Source organism: Nematolebias whitei, chromosome 3, assembly GCF_014905685.2.
Source record: "Nematolebias whitei isolate Nwh7 chromosome 3, NemWhi1, whole genome shotgun sequence".
Taxonomy (NCBI): Eukaryota; Metazoa; Chordata; class Actinopteri; order Cyprinodontiformes; family Rivulidae; genus Nematolebias; species Nematolebias whitei.
Genome location: NC_056500.1, coordinates 24,610,954 through 24,619,358, shown reverse-complemented (window position 1 = coordinate 24,619,358; position 8,405 = coordinate 24,610,954). Strand labels below are relative to the sequence as shown.

The 8,405-nt window shown below is 39.5% G+C and overlaps 1 long non-coding RNA gene and 1 other non-coding gene across 2 annotated transcripts; both read left to right on the top strand.

The window, feature by feature from the left end:
* The first annotated feature begins 7,340 nt into the window (after window positions 1-7,340).
* Window positions 7,341-8,154, top strand: LOC119407889. Its single transcript, XR_005186698.1, has 3 exons — window positions 7,341-7,475; window positions 7,681-7,734; window positions 8,000-8,154. It is a non-coding gene; the product is annotated as an uncharacterized LOC119407889 (long non-coding RNA).
* LOC119408237 lies at window positions 7,785-7,896 on the top strand. Its single transcript, XR_005186730.1, has one exon. It is a non-coding gene; the product is annotated as a small nucleolar RNA SNORD89 (small nucleolar RNA).
* Window positions 8,155-8,405: the final 251 nt, after the last annotated feature.

The following is an 8,405-nucleotide window of genomic DNA, read 5'->3' as shown; positions in this document are numbered from 1 at the left end:
AAAATATTGTCAACAGTCAGAAACATTGACAACACTCAGAAACATTGACAACACTCAAACATTGTCAACAGTCAGAAACATTGTCAACAGTCAAACATCATAAACTCTCAGAAACATCATAAACACTGAAAAACTTGGTTAACACTCAGAAACATTGTCAACAGTCAGAAACATTGCACAAATAATTTTCACAAGGCTACCCAGCATGCTTTGCAGCTTACACAGTGGGACTCTCTCACAGATTCTTTGTGAGTTTGGGGAAAAATCAAATAAAGTTAAACAGAGACACATTTTTGTTTTAATCTGGGACCTACAAATATGTTTTGGTGTTAATAATGTTTATTAAGAACTGTTAGCAGAAACATGAGAGGAAATGCTGTGCACTCTTTCTGTCCTGCTGAGCAGAAAGTTCTGATAAACTGATCATATCAGTTTGTGATCACCAACAAGCCAAATTAAACAACAAATAGATTCATTACTGGGGGACTATTGATGAGGACGCGCATCAGCTTTTTGGTTGCGGTAGTTTAAAAATCGTTACCCACAAAGAAGATGGATTAAGTGAGTTAATTCATCTTAGCAAACGACACGAAGGAAACGTTCAACACTCATCAAGTTCACTTTCAGCCCAGCTGAGTTTTGCTCCGCCTCTTTTGGTTCCGCTGAAAGCTCACATCTGAGCGAGATGTTACTGTTTCACCTGTGATTTATGAAGCGTTAAAGGAAGGACTGGTCTGAGCAGAACTGGTTCTGAATGGACCCACCTGGAACAGCAACATGTTGTTCAATCAGGGAACATACAAAACAGTCAACGTTTGTTTTATTTTGAAAAGCAAAGGTTTACCAAGTCAGAGATGGCAGGACAATATTTGTGTTAAAGAGGAGGTATAGTGTGTTATTTTTGTGTTTAATATTGTTTCACTTTAGAATATCTCTACTTTTATCCATCCATCCATCCATCCATTATCTTTACCCGCTTCTTCCTTTTTGGGTCGCGGGTGTTGCTGGTGCCCATGTCCAGCCATCACTGTGCGAGAGGCGGGGGACACCCTGGACAGGTCTCAGTCCATCACAGGGACACATAGAGACAAACAACCATTCACTCTCTCACTCACACCTAGGGACAATTTAGAGTTACCAATCAGTTTAACATGCATGTTTTTGAGTAACCTGCTCGCTGAGAAGCAGCAGCTCTCTGCCAGTTGTGCCACCATGCTGCCTCTCTACTTTTATTGCAAGAAATAGATCTTGAAATATAGTTTCTTTGAGTTACATATTTGGGTTCAGTTTATTGCAATTATGTCCGACCCATGAGCGGTTGGCCTTCAGTAACTTTGGTCCCCTGAGTAATTGAGTTGAATAGCCCTGCTCTACAGACATACCTCAGGACTTAAAACCAGTTCCGAAGGGTGGAAGTGACAGTTGTTCATGTAGCTCGGGAGGTTTTCTGTAATTAATCGGTGTTTCATACCATACCACTTTATTTATAAAGCACTTAAAAACAGCAACAAGGCCAACCAAATTGCTGCGTTTCATGAGAAGAATTGTTGTGTGGAGCGGTTGTCTCCTTTCTTGTCAGTGCACATTTATGCAGTGCTTCTGATTCATTGATTGTCTCTGAATGAAAATGTGTTGTGCTGTTAAACATTGACAAGTGCATTAGTGTAGTGAAGCACTTCATGTGTGCAGTTGTGTCAGGGGTGTGATGAGAAACAATGAGCCGGCCTTTGGGGTGTTTTATGTCTCCAATGTTAACCCTTAAAACTAGGATCTCACTGGGCTTCGACTAGTCTGAGGACTTGCCACTTGGATTTTGAATTTGTTTAGAACCAGCTCTTTCTGTTTCTGCCACCACTGTGGCACAAAACAAAGCACCAGCTTCTTGCTAGGCCGAAGGAAAGAACTGCTTCTGTGAGGAGCAGGAAACGAGAACACGAAGACCAACAACCAAGTAAAATTTTAGTGAGCACCATGTTTAAAGAGACACAGTTAGTTTCACTTTTACTCTTAATTTAAGACCAAATACGTTGCCTGGACATGAATAACAAGCCGAATTAGCAGCCAAAAACATCATCACTACGCCTCATCTTTCTTAACTTTATGTGGGTTTCCTTCTAACAAAATGTCAGATGAAGACATCCTATGCAGGAAAAATGGCACAAACCCTGTGATTTGTGGAGATACAGTGTTTCTCTGCAAAAACTTGGAATACAACAGAGGAAGGAGCATCCATGTGATGGAAGAGACATTTAATGTCACGTAATGACGTACATAGCTTCGAGACAAACGGATTCTTAACTTGAACCAGCCCTGGGCTAGTGCTGGCACCTCTTTAGTGGGAAAACCTAATGTTCACAAAATTTGTGCAACATTTTTTCCATTTACAAAAGTTGCAGAATTATCACAGGCGTGTCAAACCCTTCTCAAGAACACCACAGCTGTATTTTGATGCCTGCATGGGAGCTCTATCCTGCTAGGAAACATGTCCACATCTATAAACCACTGCAATAATAAATATTATCGATTGAAAAACTGCTCAAAATCTGCCCATCTTCATTTCTAAAGTACACTCCAACAGACTGAAACAAAGTTGTGGGCTGTCGAGCAAAGCAGGCCGAGGCAGGTGAAATAATGTGAGCAGCCTAGAATAGAGTTCTGTAAGTCGTACACAAAACACAAGCCTTCATTTTCAACAACTTTGGCACGCACAAACCTGCGGTCACGAGGCTCGCTGCTCAGTTTGTATCAAACACTCAGATTTCAGTGAGACTACAACTGGTTTAAATCAGCCTGAGTTATTCTGCACTAGATGCTGTGTCAGGTATTTGTTTTATTTAACACAGTAATATTTGTCATTTAACTATTATTAGCCATTCATTTTTATTAAGAGGTTGTTTGGATCGAAAACTCCCACCTCCCAGGGCTTTTCTGTTTCCTCTCACTGTGTTAGCGTTAGCTTCTTGCAGCACTGAAATGGCACATGATCAAAGATCAAATGTGGGAAACGCATCCCAGCAAAGTTTAAGAAGCAACACAGCTCCTGCAGTGGTTTTTTTTTTTTTTTTTCAGCTGGAAAAAAATGAAAGACTGAGCAAAAAACCAATTTCTAACCAAGGTAGAAAATTAATGAACTTTAGTCGGAAGCACTTTCACTTTGGAGCTAACATGTCGAGCAGTAAAGATCAAAGATCCAAGCGAAGACATTAGTAGTTTGTGTGTTGACCTGTTCTGGAACCTTACATGTATTTATTTTCACATTTCTTTGTTATTTTGGTTTGCAGAAAAGTTGAGAAAATCTTGTAAAAATGAGTGGATTGAGTGCATTGTGTCCTGTTTAAATGCTGCCCAGTGCTAATTCTGCAGAATTCACTGTGCAGAAAATGTCTCAAGGTGTTTTTGGTACAAGCGTCTGTATGATGAAGGTCAAGATCAGAGATCTGCAACATTTTCAACAACAACAAAACAAATATAGTCTTCTATCTACAGAGCTACAAATTCAATTTGAGCCTTAAAATTAAGATTCATATGTAATTCATATTGTTTCACTTGTTTCACTTAAAATTCTGGTCTGTTGTGCGACAACTTTTTATTTGAAATTTTTTCTTGCAAAATAGCCACAGAGTTGTTGTGGACGTCTCAAACTCTTCTTAATTCAGCTTCTGGTATTCGAGAGCAGTGATTCCCAAACTTTTTAGTTTACCATACTCTTAGGAATTATTTTTCAGTTTTGTTTGGAGAGCCGACCCACTGTTCTGGAGCACCAGAGGCGTGTTTTGACGTCTGCGTAGGAGCTCAACTTATGACCAAAACCACCCAGAATGATTAAATCAAAAGTGCACAAAAAATGGGCCTCAGTTTCCCAATATTAACCATGCAAAATGCAGCAGTGATGCTCACTGGTTGCAAACATCCAGATTTTCGTGAGCATTTCAAGAAGAAATGTCCCATTTCTTCTAGATTTTGAGTCTCCAACAGTTGCAGCCTGATGAGGTGCTCACTTTAGGCATGACACTATTCGTGGGACTCATTTATTGCTTTAAAATATGGATTTTTGCATCTTGAAATGCCTTTTAATGCCTTATCAAACCCAAATTAATGTAAGCTTGCTGTTTGAGCCTGATCTTCCTATCTGACTAGCTTCTCTTCTAGAAAAAAAAAATAGGTGTGGAAATAAATAAATACCAGTACGCCACCAGCTTTGAGAAGCTAGAATGATAAAATCCTGACAGAAAATGTGACCCAACTAAAACCAAAGGATGAGAGAAAAATGCACACAGTTGTTGTTTTCATTGGGTTTAAGCAACTTTAAATGTCTTCAGATCAATATTAACATCATTAGACAATCCTTCGAACAATTGTTGCCTTATTTGGTGAAAGTCTTCCATTACTCTTATTTCTGCTTTTTTTTTATTGGACGACGTTCATCAGCATATTTAAAGAAGTGGAGCCATTTATACGTGTTTGTTGTCAACATATGAGTGAAATGTTTGTACTTTTCTGGTTTTAGCCCACTAATGAAGCACAACGTGAGGAGGTACCTGTCTGCAATAAAACCATGTTTGAAAGTGTGATGACAGAACTGTGTCTGTTGTGTTGGGAAAAAAAATCACAATAAAACTGTTGTTACACCTTGCAACAATTTAAATAGTTTGGTTTATTTATTTATTTTTATTTTTTTTAGGAAAACACACACACTTCAACCACAGACTTCTGAGTATTTTCTTGGACTTTATGGGACAAACCAATACGTGAAGTTTCCAGATAAAAGTCTGAGTAGTTGTTCTTGTGCAGGAGTCGCCACAGCAAGCGGACTCACATAATTATTTGGAAGTTTGACGCAACCTGGGCTCAAACCTGCAGCCTCAGGATTATGAGCCCACAGCAATTACCACTGATCCACTGCAGCCTAAATCACCAAAACCAAAGTTGAACTTTAGAGCTAAAGGCAAAAATTTGGAGGATTTTCATTTCCTGTCAAAATGCAATGTGAATGATTTAGCTAAAACTACTAAAGCTACGTCTGGTCCTCTGAACGTGTTCAAAAAACAAAAAGTAGAAATGTTTAGTCGTTCATCTGAAAGACTTCTTCAGTCTTTTCCACCTGGATTATTGAGCATGCATCAGATTTAGCTAAAAGCTGAAAGGAGCACAAAAAATCGAAAACAGGAAAATAACTGAAAAACTCAGAAAAAGCTTAAATTATATTTAAAACAATAGGAATAAGCTAAAAGTAGAAGAAACAAGCTGACTTTAACAGAAAGAAGCTAAAGTTAGCAGTAAAAGATTGTAAACAGCTCAAAGGGTTTAAAGGATGTAGAGATCCATTCATTTTCAATGAGAAAAACATGCTAAATAATTACATTTTCTTGTAACCCTGACCTGGTTGGGGAAAAAGTAGATGAATTATAACTTTAGGCTGGTTTATGTACCAAGAAAACTGAATAAATTATGTTTTAATTTGTACGATCAAAGCCTTTGGACCAAATGAAGGCGCTGTTGTTACCTTTTGTTTTGAAAGTTGTATTTTATTCACGTGGATTTTTGTTTCACTTCATGTTTTATTATCAGCAACATTAATTTTATTTTTTATAATTTCCTGTGACATATTTGATTTCATAACATGTAAAGAGTTTGAAAATACAACCGATGGTGGTTCATATTTTCTGAATGTGATTTTCTGGAGAGGAAAGGTGGGGCTGCCTGAGACGTTCACGTGTGCTGAAAGGAGTTAGAAAACTGAGCTTTACGGCTACTTTTTTAAACATACAGTATTCGTTGATTAGTATTTGGGTTCACGTCTGCGTGGAACTACGAAATGTGTGTCTCGTCTTTTTTCTAAAAAGCTAAATAGGTTATGTTGCCGCCGGGAGGAACAGACACTCCCGCCCATAGATATCATATGCTCCCGCCCAGTAGGTGGCGGGAAAACCAGACCGGATGTGAAGAAGAAGAAGAGGCTCCTTCCTCTTTGCTTGTCCACACAAAGCTGGTCTGTTTCGGGTTATATGCTGCTAAACTTTATTGTTTTTTTCATCTAATTATTGGGGATGTTCTCATTAGTTCTCCGCAGAGGTGAGTCCAAAGATGTGTTGATGTGATTTTAAAGTGACTCGCGCAATAAGGGAAATCTGTCGCACGTGCTTACTTTGTCCCACATGGATGTGAATGTTTGCAGCGGGTTCTTGTTTCACGAGCAGGAAGTTAATTAAAAATAACTACATTTAAAGCTGGTTCGAAAGTTAAAAAAAAAATGCAAATAAATTTTATAATTTGTTTTAGATAACGTTTAAGAAAATGTGCACCTACAACAATCTGGAAAGCTTTGGTGTCATAGATCATAAAATAGTCTTGAAGTCATAATTAGTGAACATGGTAGTAGATGTAGAATATAATGTGCATAGGTTTGTTTCTAAAATAACTAAAGGTAAAAACGGCTGATATTTATGAGATCTGAGGAGAATGTTGTAAAATTATTCTACTTTTACCAACACTCCCATAATCAGCTTGATGTGTAAAGTTATGAAACATAGTTCTAATAATCATAACTTGTATTTTTTGTGTTTAATATTTTATTAATATTCTGTTCTGAATAATTTGAGTGAGGAATAGGTAAAAGTCCTCATTTACAAGTTTGAGACATCTTGGCTTAAAATCTAAAAAGGATTTAAAAAAAACTTTTAAAGCAAATATAACTCCTATAATCTTTTTGTAATTGTCAGATGAAGCATGTTGAAGTTTGAAGATTTATTTTAGATCCTCGGGGCCTTCTGCTGATCAAAACGTGTCTTCAGTTTGATCTGAAGTGAATTAAAGTCACAGGATGTGAGAGACGAGCTTTAATGGTTCTGTTTGAAACCAACAAAGAGCAGGTTTGGATCTGGACCTGAAGGCAGACGTTCTTGGAACAGAACCTGCTCTGAGCCGGAGACTCAGGGTTTCTGTCAGGAGAGGAAACAACAGACTCCATTATTAAAAATCAAGATAATTAGGCTCTGTTGTTTTTAATGTGTCTGGAAGTGGTCCAGAACTGTTAGGGTCCAAGTTGTGGTGGTCCTTCATTCCTCAGCAGGACCAAGGGAGCCACTTGGACCCAACGACCCACAAAAGAAATGGGTTCTGCTCCACCTGAATACAACCAGGTGGATATCCTGCATGTCAGCTCTTTGTTCATTGTTTGTTTTTCAGGTTCAGAACCAGTGATCTTCTGCCCAATGGTTGTGGACCAGAACCAGAACTTGTGGTTCTACCAAGTACCAATGCATGAATACAAGGACACAACAGAGACGACAGCTGTCTGGGACACTCAACGATGACGGACCACCAGCTGATCAGTTGGATTCACATCTGGTTCTGTGAGGTCCAGTCACCGACACAGCTGCAGGTCATGTTACCGTTCACCTGGACAGGTGATGTTCATGCATGTACCGGGTCATGCAGGATACTGAACAGGAGGCCGTTCTGACTCGATCTCTGCAGTAAGTCTCTGCCATAGTTGCATGTTTGTTTGCCTGGAAATGATGTAATAAAAGGCCGACTGAAGCCCCGCCTCCAGCAGTCTGTTCACATTGGTGGGCCGTGACATAAACGGACCGAAGCGTGTTCTGATCCGGGAGGTTCACAGGTTTACCGAACCCTCACTGCACCCTTACCTGATCCATGTGATGTATTTCTATCCCTCAGGCGAGTCTTCACCCGCCAACCCGTTCCTCTGATGGCAGCGGAGACGACACGCAGGTGAGTGCTGTGATGTCACACTGTAGGCGGGGTCACCAGCTGCAGGGCCTTCTGGGAAATGATGTAAACAAAAGGCCGAATTGTAGCGCCATCACCTGGCAGTTTGTTCTCAGAGTGCAGCGCGATGACAAAGACTGACCGAAGCGTTTGTCTGATCCCAGCCAGGGTCACATGACTCTCAGAGCTCTATCAGAACCACAGCAAACTGTTGTCCAGTGGGTTGAATAGTTATTTTTTTTAGAATAAGACTTCTTTCTGTCTGCAGATAAACTGCTTCCTGTTCCCAGTCTGAGCCGAAGGACTTGGCTGTTTGGTCCCAGTTCCTCAGTACCAATCTGCAGTCCGAGTTCAGTTGTTGTCCGGCTTCTTTTTCCTTCAGTTTCACTCGTCGTCCTGTGTTCAGCAGGGTTTTACCTTTGACCCATGATCTCATCCAGTCATAAAATGACTTAAACTCAGCGGATCAGCCAGTTGTCAGCTTATAACGGCAAACTTTAAGTTTAAATGACATCTTTAGATGTTTTATTTTTGTTGTCACTAGTTTTTCTAAGCTGAATCAATAAATAATACCAACAACAACAGTTGGTCTGTGTTTTATTCCCAAAATGTGATTTTTCTAATGGCTGATTGATGAAAAATCCTGGAGAACTAAAGATGAACACTCGGAGTTA